At 47.2% G+C, this 15263-nt stretch overlaps 1 protein-coding gene across 4 annotated transcripts in view; it reads left to right on the plus strand.

Annotated features, from left to right (window-relative positions):
• Positions 1–372: 372 nt before the first annotated feature.
• Positions 373–15263, plus strand: part of ATP2B4 (ATPase plasma membrane Ca2+ transporting 4) — a 91005-nt gene continuing 76114 nt past the window's right edge. For 2 of the 4 annotated variants that reach the window (XM_081026954.1, XM_081026952.1), the window contains exon 1: positions 373–797. The gene's annotated coding sequence lies outside the window, so the exon portion shown is untranslated. The remainder of the gene's footprint in view (positions 798–15263) is intronic. The other 2 variants (XM_081026953.1, XM_081026951.1) reach the window with 1 other exon arrangement.

Here is a 15263-nt window from a genome sequence, read left to right on the forward strand (position 1 = left end):
CCTTGGGTTTTTGGGTTTCTGGGTCCTGGGTCTAAGTGAGTAAGAGGCTGAGAGGCCCAAAAGGAGATGCAGGAAGCCAACCGCCCGGCAGAAGCTTCCTTTTTTCCCTCCACCCAGCAACGGTTAAATACCGCCACCCACATCCACTCCCCACCTCCATCCCCCACTCTACTTTCAACAAGTGAGAGCAAAGGCGGGGAGGAAACTCTGAGAGAAGAAAGGATTCCTCCCCTTCCTTTCTCCATTCCCCCTTAAGACGAACCAGGAAGAGGCCATAGATTGCAATCGGGCCACCTTAACAGTGGAGCGCTAGTCTGGCCTCTCGCCAAGTCCCACCTCCCTTCCACCTCTTACTCCTCCCCTTTCTCCTCCCTCACTGCTGGGGAGAGCTGGTGAGCTACAGTCTGGTCGAATTGGCTCGAGCTGTTGCCATGACAAGCTTTTTCTTAAGAAAGCTCTGCTGTTGAGACCATCCAAAGCTGGGGGTTGAGGGGGAAGACACGAACTTCCTGGGTAACCATCCTTCCGAAGAGAGCCAGATCTTAGACACCCGCCCAGCTCCCCCGCATTATTTTCTTCCAGGAAACTGAGAGGTCCTTCCTACTGGGAGGACCGGGGGGAGGAGACCCTGCCCACTCCCTGGCGGTGGCTGAAAAGGCAGGAGATTAAAGCCAGATTCTCTAGCGAGACTGCCACACTGGGGAGACCAGTGGTGGTCACCCCCACCCTACCCTGTCCATGGAAACCCGGAGGGAGCGTCCTGCTTGGAGAAGCCTGGATCTTTGCTAGAAAAAGAGGTAGGCTTGCAGAGAATGAATTGACTCGCGATTTACAAACTTTGTTTCTTTCCTTCCTCTCAATGGCTTCTAAAACTTCCGAATTTACTCTTCCTGGCATATTTCTTGCAACTGGTTTTGTGTGTGTGTGTGTGTGTGTGTGTGTGTGTGTGTGTTCGCACGCGCGCGTGCGCACAGATTTGTCAAACACTGTATTCCTTTCCTAGACTCAGTTTTGAGAAGCCGTATAATCAAACAAGTGACTTCTTTTCCTTTTCCTAGTTTTTGTTATTCCTGGGCCGTGGGGGTAGGGGAATGGAAGGACTGTCTTTTTCACACCCAAAATGAGCTTTTGGAAAATGCACTCCTCTTCCTTTCCTGTTTTTCCCTTCCCCCTTGGCTTGGGAATGAGATGCCAAATGGAAAACTGTTGCAAAAATATTTTCCGCGTCTGTTCCCTTTCTCGAAAGCCCCAAAGATAGACGGGGGGTTAAAAAAAAAAAGAACCAAGTAGGAAATCTTCAACAAGAAGGAGGGGCTGCAGTGAAGACTAGGAGAGGGACTCACTGGGGGTTGGGTGGAGCTAGAAGTTGGGCGGTGAGGAAGAGGAGTACACAAATTAAATTTCTTTGGCTTTATACAGAAACCTCAGCAGTTTCTCTCTGCCACTTGCAAAACATCTTCAGACTTTCACGTCTATAATTAGCTGTGGAAAAAGCTGGGAGTTCCCTGTACTGCTGTTGTTTGAGTGTGAGCAGAGCGTCAAGAACCAACTGTATGAGTGTATCTGAGGGCACCGCCCCATGTATCTCCGTGAGAAAGGAGAAGGAGTGAAGTTGGAAAGTTTGCAATTTCAAGGCTGTTGACTGTAGGGGTGAGCGTTTGGCGGTTGGGGTTGGTTGCAGGCATCTTTGGGAGTGTCCCAGAACGTCTTGGGGCTGAACAGGTAGAAATTAAGGCTGTATTGTTCCTCCTAGCCTCCCTTCACACGTATGCTCACTCACATACTTGGCTCGCTCTTGGGGTGGAGGAAGCTGGCTAGCATCCTCTCCCGGACGAGTCCAGCCTCACGCACTCCAACATCACAGAAGGACCAGGGCTCTCTCTTGCTGGGTATGGAGGATGCGGGAGGGGCCAGCCACATCCTGGGAGGCACCTGCTGGCCAGAGGCATCTTTCTCCTGGGCATTCCTCATGGACTTACAATAACTTGCAGAGGCGAAGTCTGCGCGGGCTGGCCTGGTAAGGGGAATGTCAGATGAAGAAATAGGCGGGCCCTCAACTGACGCCGCTAGGGGGAGGGGAAGTAAAAATCCCATTCTACAGCGCCACCTCCTCCACTGGGTGGAGATCCTCCTCTCTTAAGATCCTCCCCTCGCTCCTTGAGCCCCTCCCCAGAGCTGTTCCTTCAGACATTCCTATGTGGAGGTCCCCCTCCAACCCCCTCAGCTGGGGCCCTCTTCACAAGGAAGAAGGGAAGATACCAGGGTTCTCCTAGGCTGGGAGAGTCCTTGGAGAGGGGCCTGGGGTCAGGAGAGACAGGCTGGAGGAAGGTTTATGAGGAGGAGGGCAGAAAGAGGTGATGGCTCTTGATGGTTAGTGAGCGGCTAGCCTGGAGGATGGGGGGATGGGGACATGGAGAGCTGGCTCTGGGAGGTTGTCCTGGACCTGAAGCTGACACAACTGTAGGGTTCAATCCAGGGGGAGAGGAAGCACCTGCCCTTTGCCCCAGCTAGTTTGGTTGGAGGAGTTGGTAAAAGAGAGAGCTTAGAAACTGGAAAGAAGGAAGTAAATGACAAGGAGGAGAGCTTAAATGGGGGCTGGGGAAGCAACAGGAACCTGTTTTCATTTTGAGGTGTTGGACGATTGACCTGATTGCACCCTAAGGCTAAACAGCTCCTCCCTCCCTGTATTCTGATCAAGAAGGGAACGAGGCCTTCCTCAGTGGGCTAGGGTACCCAAGATAGGATCCTGCCCTTGTTCTGTAGGAAGGAGAGGGGGAGAATCCATTTCTTGGCACTTGCACTGGAGCCCCATCCTCCCTGCCACCGTCTTGCGGAAGTACACCACCTAAATCACACCGCTCCCCAGGCCCCTCCCCGCGCCCTTCCCTCTTGGGGGGTGCACCATTTTTGCAGCCGACCTTCCAATTTTCAGTGCTCTGACTAGGGATAGATTCTGGTAGGTTCGGGGAGAGTTCCCAATTTAGCGTGCACCCATGCGCCTGCTCCGGTGGCGGTGAGCTGTGGGGTCAGAGGCTGTGGGGCTGTATCCGGAATGCAGCGAACCCGCGGCTGCTTTCCCGGTGTCTCTGTGCTGGCATGCGCCGACGCCCCTCCCCTAGCACCTCAGCTCCACTCCCGGCTCTTTCTTGGTCGGAGGGCTTTGTGCAGAAAGTGCTCTGAACCCAGGAGGGGGCCACAGTCCTTCTCCCTTCCGGTGTCCACCTCCGCGTCCTGTGCTGAATTCAAGGTCAAGTCGAAAGAACACAGCTCTGGTAGCCCCGAAGGCTCCTTTACTTAACACAGTACCTGAGAAGTTAAAAGGTGCTTGGACAATGTTTGTTGAAAGAAGGAAGTGGCATTTTGCGGGGAGCCTGGGAATCAACCTCATCTGGGCTAATGCTCCCACAATAATAGTGGAAGGGAATGACTGAGTCAGATTTGTATAGTCTTTGGATGTCAGAAGAAAGTCTGACATTTAAATAGGAGGGCACAGTGAGGGGCAAAAGTAGAACAGTTAAGAGTTTGCCCAAGGTGTGAGTGCTGGAAGAAGTAAGGTGGTGTGGGGGAGGGAGGTGAAATCCCTGGGCAAGGGTTTGGAGAGCTTTACTCTCCCCCACTCTCAGTGATTGGAGGGTCTTGATAGGAAGAGGAACCCCCCACTGCTCAGCACAGCACTAACCCAGCTGCCACCTGTCAGCAATTCAACATTCCACTGGACACTGCCTCTTATTCAAAAACTTAGCTTTTTTTCAGTAAACCCCACGCCCACCCCGCGGGCCCTTTTCTCTCTTTTTCTATGCTCCTGGCCTTGGACCCAGCACCCAAAGACATGAATAAGCCCTGCCTGTCTAGGACTTTATAGATCCACCCAACTTTGGAGAAAAGAAAGGAAGATGTTCATTCTTGGTCCTCTGGATCTTAAGAAAGTGTTTGGCTTAGATTAACCCAGGTGTTTGATTTGATCTAAAAGAGGAATGCTCTGTCCTGGGCCTCACTGCCTTTCCTGGAGGAATTCTTCCTGCCCTCTGACCTCTTCTCCCAAGCCTAGCCCTTGAACAGACTCTCTTCCCAGCTCAGTTCCCTGCTCCTCAGACATGCATTGATTTCTGTCATCTCCAATTGATATGTGGTGCGTAGGTGTGAGAAGAAGGGAGGGATAAGAAAGACAAGACCTCTGGGCCACAAACAGAACATGTGGGCCCCCTCAAACTGGGATGGTATCCTTTTCCCACTCATTTTTTCCCTTTCTGTAGAATGGGTCATAGCAAAGAGGGCTCTGGGGCTGGAGTCCAAGAGGCTTGTGTGGAATGTTTTGTACTCAGCTTCCTTTCCCAGCATTTCTCTTTGTCTCCTCTTTCCTCTTTTCCCTTGTATGAGCCATTCTTGTTCCACTGACTTACTTCCTCTGCACATGTTAAAACAGAAATGACAGGGACTTTCGACTTCTGCCTCCACCCTATGCCAGTCCTCTGTGTTCAGCCCACATGAATGTGGGTTGAGGAGGGAAACCTAGCATGATCTGGTTAGAACCAGAACCAAAGGCTCCCAGTCAGGGGAGGAGCCATTGGAGGCAATCTGTGTCGGGAGGGGTAGTGGAGTGGCCAAAGAAGAGAAAGGGGAGGTGGGAACTTAGGTGTCTCTGCCCTCTTTTGCCTCTCCTCACTCTATTCCTCTGGCTGAAGTGAAGTCTTCAGCCTCATCACTTCCCTCTGCTCTGGTTCCCGAAGTGGAGTACAGAAATCTCTGGGACAATTCAGGAAGATGAGCTGGAATGGAATCAGTGAGACTCCTTTGTTCTTGCCTTCCTACGATATCACTAGAGCAGAGGGAGCTTGGGGTAGTGTGTTATTGGTGGGAGGTTAAGAACTCTTCGGTAGGCTGGGGAAACTCAACTCAGAACAAACACCTCATAACAAGATCCACTTACATTGCAAAATCAATGCCAGGCGTGCAAACCAGTACAACCCCTATGGAGGGGAAGTTAGCAGTATCTAAAAAAAAATAACATATGCATTTACCCAGAAGTCCTATTTCTAGGAATTTATCCAGAAAATGCACATTCACAAATACAAAAAGATATACACACAAGGCAATTCTCTGAGGCATATTTGTAACAGGAAAGGAAATAATTGGAAACTACTCAATGCCTATCCTTAATAGACTGGTTGAATGAACAACAGCACATCCACATAATGGAGTACTATGTAGCCAAAAACAATGAGTAGGAGACCTGTGAACCGATCCAATGTCATTTTTAGGATATGTTATTAAATGAAAAAAGTACATTGCAATAGAGTATATGTAGTATACCACCTTTGGATTGAGAAAGCAGGAGAAATAAGAATATTTTTTGCAAACACACACACACACACACACACACAGGAAGGATAAACCAGAAATTAATTAAAACGTTTATCTATAGGGGGTGGGTGGAAACAGGGTAGAGGACACAAGAATGAGAGTGAAATTTTACTAATTATACCTTTTCAGACAGTTTTGATTTTTGAACCACATAAATATTTTACGTATTCACAAATTAAATTAGATCCAAAAGAAAGAAAAAAAACCCTAAAGCTGACCACAACAGAAACAATGAACCTAACTGTATATCAATTTTATTACTTTGCAAAGAAAGGAATTAATTCAAGTAACTTTTTAATTTAATTTCCTGACTCCATATTCATAGAGGAATGTATGTTCTAAGGATAAAAAGAATTGCTACAATAACCTTGAACTTTACTTTGTTAGGTGTGTTATTTGTCGTGGTATTGGTGTCACAAATTGGAAATTGTTTTTTGTAGGGATAGATCAAATGAGTAACTACGTTGATATTTCTGGAAATCAGGGTATTTCACTATGGAAGAAGAGAGACAAAAATATAGAATGGGGAAAGGTGAGGGAGAACCCTGTGATTCTGTATGTATCTCCTCTGTCTGTCCACTGGAAGAGTCTAGAAGCAGTGCTACACAGTAGCAATGAACACATCTTGTGCTACACAGTAGCAAAATGAACACATGTTGTGCTGTGTTTCCATCTGTAAGTACTACTTCTCACTAAAAGAAAGCAGTTCTTCTTGGAGATATGGCTGATTCCACATCTGGGACTGGGAAAATACAAGTGAGTCATGTAATGCCAGAGCATGCTCATGGCAAAAGGACACAGGAGTTGGCTTAAAGGGGCTCCCACTGGGCAAATTTGGGACACACTGAGCATCTAAAAGAATAACAGTAATAGATTGTAAGACACTGAATAAAAGATTCCACGAGTCCATTCTGACAGTTAAAATGGAGCAAGGAGGGAGAACTCTTAACAGAAGGATGCCAGCTAATGAAATGTAGAAGTAATGACAAAGCTAAATTTACCAATTTGCAGCCCCCAACAGAATAGATGATTCAGGCTCGGTTTATGAATACTAATGGATGCTAAAACCATTGGGTGAAAGGTTGGTCTCATTGTAATCCTCACGAATTATTACTTACTCCTTACAAAACGGAAAACCTGTCTTTACAACCGGGAGAGTCAGCACTGTTCACCTTAACCAAGTAACGAGATAGCATGCGTGGGACCACCTCACCTATGTTCTTGTCAAAATGTTATCCTGAATCTAATCATGAGGAGACAAAAGACAAATCTAGAATGTGAGCCATTGTACACGACAACTGGGACTTCAGAAGACTGAATATCATAAAAACACAAAAACTGTGTGCTGGGAGGAGGGTAGGGAGGCAGCAGAAACTAGTCTTTTAAAGAAACTAAAGAGACACAGCCAAAGGCAATGCATAAACCTTAGTTGGATCTTGGGTCAAAAAAAAAAAAAAAAAAGACCATAAAAGACATCCTGGGAGAAACTGGGAAATTTTTTAGCATAGATATTAGGTGACGTGTAATTATTATTAACTTTTTAAGATATGGTAATGATAATGACGATGGTTTTGTAGGAGAATATCCTTAATCTTAGCAAAAGTATTTAGGGGCAAAGTGTCTGCAAGTGATTTTCAAACGGTTCAGCAAAAAAAAAAGTATGTATGTGCATATGAGAGAAGTCAATGCCCAGAAGGACTCCTAGATTCCTGGACTCCTTTCACTTATCTCCCAAACTCCTGACCTGCGAAGCTCCCTAGTCCCCACCTAGGGTGCATAAGGGATCTGACAATGTGACTTCCTTCAGGGAGTCTTCCTTCTCACTCTCACTGCTGCCAACATCAGGCAGGAAGCAGCTGGGCATAATGGGTGGACCAGCTGGCTGCCCCGCCCCCCATATCAGGTGGTAGCAGGCATTCCCCACCCCCATCCCCTGCCATGGTCAGCTGAGGAATCCTAGGGACAGAGGGCTTCCAGAATCATCCACATACCTTTTAGGAAGGGTCTCATGAGGAATCTACCAACAGCCAAGAGATATCCCTTCTGAATTCTATAATTAGGTAATTCTGAGAGAACCTGGCTATGCCAGCCCTGAGCTTTCAAGCCTGGGCTAAGCAAGGCCTTTTACCCCTCCCCCACCTACCTTGGCAGGGATAGCATACCAGCTGCACTGTCAGTGACCCAAAACACCATGCTGCCCACCCCCACCTTCCCAGCCTGGTCCTAGCTCTGGAAAGAGATCAGATTTCTAGGACCGCTCATCTCTCTCTCTCTTCTCTCCCTGGAAACCCTAGGGCCAAATCTAGCATGACTCAGGCTCTTTTCATGTAGGAGAAGGCTATTGATCCTTTAGTCAATTCCTCTTCTGTCTTGCTAGGGAGCCTGAAAGAGTGGGAGCCAAAAAATTGTAAGGGGCAGACAGGGAGGAATTTGTTCTGTGCTGCCAGGCCTGCCAGAAGAGCACGAGACTAGAAGCCAGAAAACTGGTGATCTGGGCTGCTGTGTGACCTTGACCTAGGCAGGTGATATCTCTGAGCCTTCATTTCCCCACTGTAAAATGCAGAGAAGCTTGGACAAACAAGCATTTCTGATTCAAGACTCCTTTTCTACAAAGAGGCAAAACTCTCAAAGCCCAAACCAAACTCTTTTTACCACAGAGTCTAACTCAATGTACAGCTTGTGGCTGAATTCCATCCTTCTACTCAGAATGACCAGAGGTGAGGAACCTTAAAAGGATCTGCCATGTAGACAGACCCTTGAGGTTTGGGGCTAGGACATGTTCTAAGATTTCCCATCTCACGACTCTGGAAGTTCAGTTAAGAAGTACCTACTCAACACTTTCCAAGGCTACGACTCTGCAATGTCCTAAGCCAAAAATTAGGAAAGATTAGGTAGAGATACAGAGGTCCAAGCCTTCAGGGAGTTGGGAACTCCTAGGGAACATAATCCCCCAAAGAGTTACTAGGTCCAACCATATGAAGTTGCCAGTATGCAACCACTTTTGACCTACAAAAGACAATTTAACATAGTTCAACCTAATATTAATATATTTAGACATTGGAAATCAGGGACCACAGTCAGTGCTGTGAGATGGAGAGATGAGGTTTTCATCTGAACTGTGGGTTGGGTTTGGAGAAATTTGAGTAAAGCCACCAGCTGCTAGGCCAGTCTGCCCTCCCTCTCAGTCCAGACTTTTGGCCCTTTAGGTAGACACATTGCCTGAGCATATGTCCAGACTCTGGTAGAGATCCCAGCTTTAGCCTTTCTGGTAATTAGCCAGCACAGCTGCCCATGGGTAGAGAGGCGAGTGCTGTCCATCTATAGTCCACTATTCCAGAGCTGAGGCTAGAGGAAACTAAGGAAGGAGGAAATAGGAAATATCCCCCGATTCTTCTCCCTACCTAGTGGCAGACAAGAGAAGGATACACACTTGAAGCCACATCTGGCACAGGGACACATGACCTAGTGATTCTGGGAGCTAACTGGGGTGATAGTGGGGATGTGGAGACCAGAATTTGGCAGGGCTCATCTGAAAATTACCCTTGGAGGAGGTGATTGCCAAACAGGATATGAATGAAGAGAGAGGACAGATTTGATGGAGGAGAGAGTGGGGAGGGAAAGCAGGTTGGGAGGAAGGGCTGTGTTGCTGCATCTGGCTGAGAACACTCTGAGCATCATGGAGAGTGCGATACTCTGGCAGGTGAGGGAGGCTGTCTCCTCTCCACCCCTGCCCACCAACCTAGTGCTGGATCACCTCCAGCCTTTATCTGAGCCAGCACTGGTGTCATAGGCAGGATGGCATCTGGCCTCAGCAGCAGCCTGCTGCCTGCCTGCTCTCCTGGTGTTCATGGACCATTAGGATGATTTCTTGATGTTTCCTCCCTGCTGTCTACTATAGTGTTCTTTGTGGGAAGCACTGATAGGACATCTGTTAGGATGCTAGGACAGGCACAGCTGGCATACTAACTTCTAGGGGCTTTCTGACCTTGGTACAAGGGAGGTCAGTTAATAGGCTTTGGGATGGGGGTTAGATCATTTAACTGAGCCAGGGCATTTGAGATAGCGATGGAGAAATGGTCCAATTTCCCCCTTTGCAAGTGAAAAAGCTGAAACCTACAGACCTGCCCAAGGACACCAGACTAGTTTGAGGCTGAGCCAAAGCTGGAGCCCCATCCATTCTCCTTACTAGGTCTGTGAGTGCACCCTGACCTCATCAGTGCGTCGCTGTGTGACCCAGATCAATGTCAAACCTTCTCAGTCCCCAATTTCTCTACCCATCTAACAGGGAGAACCATTGTAGCCCCTACAAGGATGATATGTGTCATGGTGAGGTCATTTGCTAGAATCACTTTGGAAGAAAGATGCCAGGAACCACAAAAGTGCTGTGCCATGATTGTTATTGTTGCTGCTATTATTAACAATTAAGGTCATTAGCACTAGAGAAAATGTAAAGGAGAAGCACTGTTGGCAGCACCCTCATTGCTGTGCAGCTCCTAATGGAACTGTCTCTCTTCTCTTGGTCCTTCCCCAGCCCTTCCCAGATAGGAGGCTCTGAGCTGGGAGAAACAGGGTAATTGAGATGGAGCAGAAGTCCTGGAAAAGGATGGGTAGAGCCTTCCTCCTGCCTGGGCATCCCTGGCTCTGACCTTGTCTCAGGGTGTGGCCACTCTGGACGGTCAGAGGAAGTGTGGAGAGGAAGCACTCTGACCAACTCTTCTTCAGAGTTCCTTGACAGCTGACTAGGAGCTCTGATTTGGGGGCTAAGAGTCAGTGGGGCGAGGCTGCTGTAATGTGACAGCACAGGCCAGTTTTATTGCCAGAGCCAATCTGTCATTGATTCTCTTGTTCATTTGTTCATTCAACAAGCTTTGAAGTGGATACAAACTGTATGCCAGGCACTATGTTGGGATTTGGGGGAAGCAATGTCCGGGAGGCAGGGAGTGAACGAGAATCGCCCACTTTCAGCTCCAGGACAAGTGTACTGAACCTGGGGGCACACAGCAAGCCTTGATTGTGGCAGTATTCCAGAGAACTTGCATTTGTGTCCCTGGAGAACACTTTTCAACCCTGACTTCAGGAAGCAAAGGCCTGGACTCCATACACCATTTAGCTGGGAGGGCCTTTGGAGACCACTGCAGGGCAGCCCGTGTTACCAAAGAGACTGTGCCCTGATGGTGAAGGACTTGCCCTTGTCCTTTGCCAGAGGAAAGCTTCTCCTGGGCCTGGTGCTAAAGCTGTGTGTTCTTCCAACCTGGTATAAATCCTATCCTTGGGCTGGCATCCCAAGGATGCCACCTGCTTACATTTGCAACCCCCTGCTTACATTCTGGGGCCGCTGAGTTTCTTGGGATGCCCAGAAGCAATCTGAATGGAACCTCGGAATGAAAAGAAACCCTCCAGTTTCTTGTCCAATCCTTATTTGTTAATTCAGCCCCTTTATCCTACTTTCCAGAGGCAGTGTAGTGTTACAGGATAAAAGAGCGCATTGATATTTGGTTGGTACATATTGCACACACCTTTATTGAGCCTCAATTTTTTTATCTATAAAGTGTGTATAATATCACCTTTCCTTATCTACCCTATAGTGAGTGTCGTGATGGACAAATGAGCTATGGTAGGTGACAGCTTTGTATGAATGCTAAAATGCTAGACCTATGTGCCCCTTCTCAAGTCAGTCCCTTCTCTCCACTGCCCATTTCTGTGACCTCACTCTCCAGCACACGTTTCTCTCTTCTCTCACTATTTGCTCCAGATTCTGCTGTTACTGTGAGAAGGGAGATTACTGCTCCCTTCTAGCCTAGATCAAGACCTGAAATAAGACTTGTTGCATCTTAAATAATAACAACAATAGTAGAAGTAACAGTCTGAGCTAACATGCAGTAATTATGTGCTAGGTATTAAACTTTTCTCATTTAATATTCCCAGCAAACAATAAGGTTGGTACTAGTATTGTCTTCATTTTACAGGTGAATAAAGATATTCATAAAACAGAAGGCTGAGGTCCAACCCTAGTCCAGCCCATATATGGATTTCCTCTTTCTATTACTGGTTGATAAGTACAGAGAGAGATTCAATAGCATTTATTGAATGTCAACTAAATGCCAGCTGCTTTCATATTATGTCACAACAATCACCTCCTGAGACAGGTACAGAATTTGTCTTAGAGATCATCTTGTTGTAAGAACAGAACCCACTCAAGGAAGCAAAAGTAAAAGGCTTTCCTAGAAGGTTACAGAGAAGTATCACAGAACTTAGTGGTGGGAAGTGTAACCTGTGTGTGGACTGTGCCTTCTCCCTGGAGCCGCAAGCACTCTGCTCCCTCATCCACGTGTGCAGGACGCATTGAGGTTGATCGAGCAGCAGCCTCAGTCTCCAAATCTGTGCGGCCTTCCTGCTTACTCCTCCAGAGTCCCTCAGTCCAAATGCCAGTAGCTGCTGATTCCAGCTGAAATCCCGTACCCACCCTGCTAATTGTCTGGCCTGCGGGAGGGGAATAGGGACTACTCGGACATGACCACAAGAACCTGTACCTTCAATGGGGCCTGCGGGTAGGGGTAGGAGCAGATGTTTCTAGAGGGGAAACTCCTTGACTGTGAGTGGATTCGAATCCAGGTATGCTCCTCACCCCACCACACTATCTCTAAGACATTGTGGAGATGATGCTCTGGTTGCAGCCCCTAAGTAAGAGACCATGTGAGTTGTCCGAGAATCTGCCGGTTCGGGTGGGCTTGGAAAAATTGTTTATCATTTTGAACCCTGCTCTGTGCCAGGCATATTATATATATTATCTTTAATCCTTACATCTCTACAACATGTTGTTGTTGCCATTTTATTAGGTTGGTGCAAAAGCAATTGCAGTTTTTGCTGTTATTTTTAACCTTTTAAACAGCAATTACTTTTGCACCAACTTAATACAAATACAAAAGCTACCATTCGTTGGGGTAAATAGCTTGCCCAGAGGTCATCTGGGTGATTAGGGTTGGTCTTTTGACCCAGGCTTGTCTGACACCAAGACCCATTCCCTCTCTACTAACCAGTACTACCTCAAAACAAACAAAAAAACCCAATCATCTTTTTACTTGATTTTGCTTGAATGTATGCTCCACGAGAGCAAGGAACTTAGTCTCTTTGTTCACTGATGTAGCCCAGGCACCTATAATAGTACCTGACACATAGTAAGTGTTCAACAAAACATTTCTGAATGGATTTTGCTTTGGTATCTTCTGCACTCCTGGGCTTCCCGTGGTCAGAGGGAAAGAGTAATAGTCTAGGCCTTGGAGAAAGAGCTAGTGAGATATGTTGGGGGTTACCCTCTAGGTGTGCCTCTGACCCCTACTCAATTCCCACAGCTGACTGATCAGGGACAGTAGGAACAGTACTTCAATGTGGAGGAATCTAAAGGAAGGTATGGCCCTAGATCCTTGTGTGTTTCCTGTCTGCACATCTCAGCCCCGTGAGGGGAGCAGGTGAAAGGAGAGCTCCCTAACACTGAAATATCCATTTATTGGAACAAGGAAATGTCGTCTAGCACTGGGAAAAAGAATACTAATTTCCATTGGGTTTTCAGCCCTAGGGGTCAGAGTTGATCAAGTCCTGAATCTTTTCCAGTGCCTTTCTCTATAGCAGTGGCATGTCCTAAGTCACCCTAGTCAGCCTTCCCAATCTCAGCAGCATGGTGTCCTGTAAGAACACAGATTTGGGGGAGTCAGTAGAACTGGGTTCAAGTCTGTCTGGCCAGCTGTGTGACCATGGACACAAGTTATTTAATCTCTCAGACTCAGTTTTCCCTGGAAAATGGAGATAACACATGAATAAAGAGTGATACATGTTTCAAGGGTCTGGCTCATAGTAGATGTTCATTGAATTTTAACTTTTGCTCTTCCATTCTTCCATTTCTCTCTTCCTTCTTCATAGATGCCGGTACGAGCCTGCCCACTTATTCCCTATTAACCTTTAAACATTTATAAAAGGGTTGTAGTCCATTATCCTCTTGTCTATACAGAAAGGCCCAGAGGCCTCAGCCTGCCATAACTCTCCAGCAAAGGGCCTGCGGAAGCCGAGGGGGGCCTCCATCATGTCCACATGATAGGTTACCTTCCTGGAGCCAGTTCTGGGATTGTGTTTGATATTTGCATATCAAGAGCCATGGCAAAATAAGGCAGAGTGGCAGACAAGGGCCAGGCCTAACCACCTCACCTTGTTTGCTCCTGCCCTACATTCCTCTCCCAGGAGTAGATATGTTAAGAGCCACTAGTGGGTTGTTTCTTGTTGATGGGGAGAGCCAGACTGGGTGATGATGCTCTACTTGATTGTAGAAGCTGTGGCCCAAGGATGCCATCACTATTTGGTCACCCAGATAAACCGTCAGCTGCCACTGGAATTGAGCAGGCCACTTGATAAATAGACAGGAGAGTCCTGGTCTAGGATCTCCTCTCTCCTCAGCACACACCCACACAGAAACTTCAGCTGGTATGAAGTGGCAGCTTGACAAAGGTAAAGCATGAACTGGAACTTACCTTCCCTGAGCTGAAAGCGGCTTGGCATTGAGTGGCTGCATTGGGTCCCTGTTCTTGTTCCAGCTTCTGATGGGTCACTTAAGTGCTCCAGGCTTTCTTGGAGTAGGAGAAGTGCTCTGACCCCCTCTCTGTTTCTCAGGAATGACGTCCAGTGATGGGAGATGCTTTAGAGAAAGTGAGGGTGTGACTATTAGCTGAGGGCTCCTGTGAGCAGGCCTAAGGCAGTGTGGTTGACAGATGCACCAACAAGTAGGTTCTGGCTTCAGCCCACCCACTCACAGCCTGTGAGCTGCTTGAAAGGAGAAGTGGTACCTTTGTCATTTCTGCATACCTAATGTTTAGCACAGTCCTTCGTTCATAGACTCATGATCTGTAAACGATCGTTGGATGGATGGATGAATAACAATAAAATGTTTTTTTTTAGACTAGAGTCAAGAGCACAGCAAAGTTTACCTTCTTCTTTCCCAGGGTCACCATCCCTGTTCAGCATTTCATCATCTCATGTCTGAATAATTGCAAAGGCCTCTAATGACAGGCAGGGTAGCCTAAAGGAAAAAATTCTAGATTAGAAGTTGGGGGACATGAACCTTTCTGGCCTTCAATTTGTTCATGTAAAGTGAATACTTTGACCTAAATGTACTTCAAAAACATTTCAACTCTCAAATTTTCTGTTTCCTCCTACCCCCAAATTCTGCAGATTATAGTTGTTTACCAAAATTTTAATATAAGAAGATTTCACATAGAAATCTGAATTTCCTGATTTTTCTAAAAAACCAGAAGCTCTGGCAATATTGGCCTACCTTTTTTCCTTGGCAATGGTTAGTAGCAACTGAGTACTACTAACTTGTCTGCTCCTTTCAGACAAGTATGCCAGTCTCCTCCTCTCCTAGTCGCGTAACGCTCAGCCTGCTTTGTTCATTTTTGTGCCTACCTGGTCCTGGTAGGCATTTGAATTCGCAAAGAAAAAATGGGAAAAATAAAACTTCTAAGAGTGGAGACAAGGGCACTTAGGGTGGAGTGAATGCCCTGGGAAGCAGCTCTCTTGCTCAGCTGGTCTTATGTGGCAGAGACTGGGGGGAATCTTCCTGGGAAGTTGTGAAAACTTCCTGGATTGTGAAAAGACACAGTGGTCGGTGCCACAGGAGACTCCTTAGAGACTTGGCCTCCAGAACTGTTGAGCCCTTGGCTGATGAAGCCATCCCCTCTTCACCTATCTCCTCCTCCTCGGACCATGTTGGGAGCTTGGGAGGCTCCCTGGGGCCTCCTCTGTATAACTTTGTATAACTCTGTATAACTCCTCTGTATAACCACTTGGAGGTGGGGAAGAGGGCTGGGGTTCCATTATGGAAACCTTGGCAATGGTGGTAATTCCCCTTTCACTTCTTT

Source organism: Rhinolophus hipposideros (genome assembly GCF_964194185.1).
Source record: "Rhinolophus hipposideros genome assembly, chromosome: 19".
Classification (NCBI taxonomy): domain Eukaryota; kingdom Metazoa; phylum Chordata; class Mammalia; order Chiroptera; family Rhinolophidae; genus Rhinolophus; species Rhinolophus hipposideros.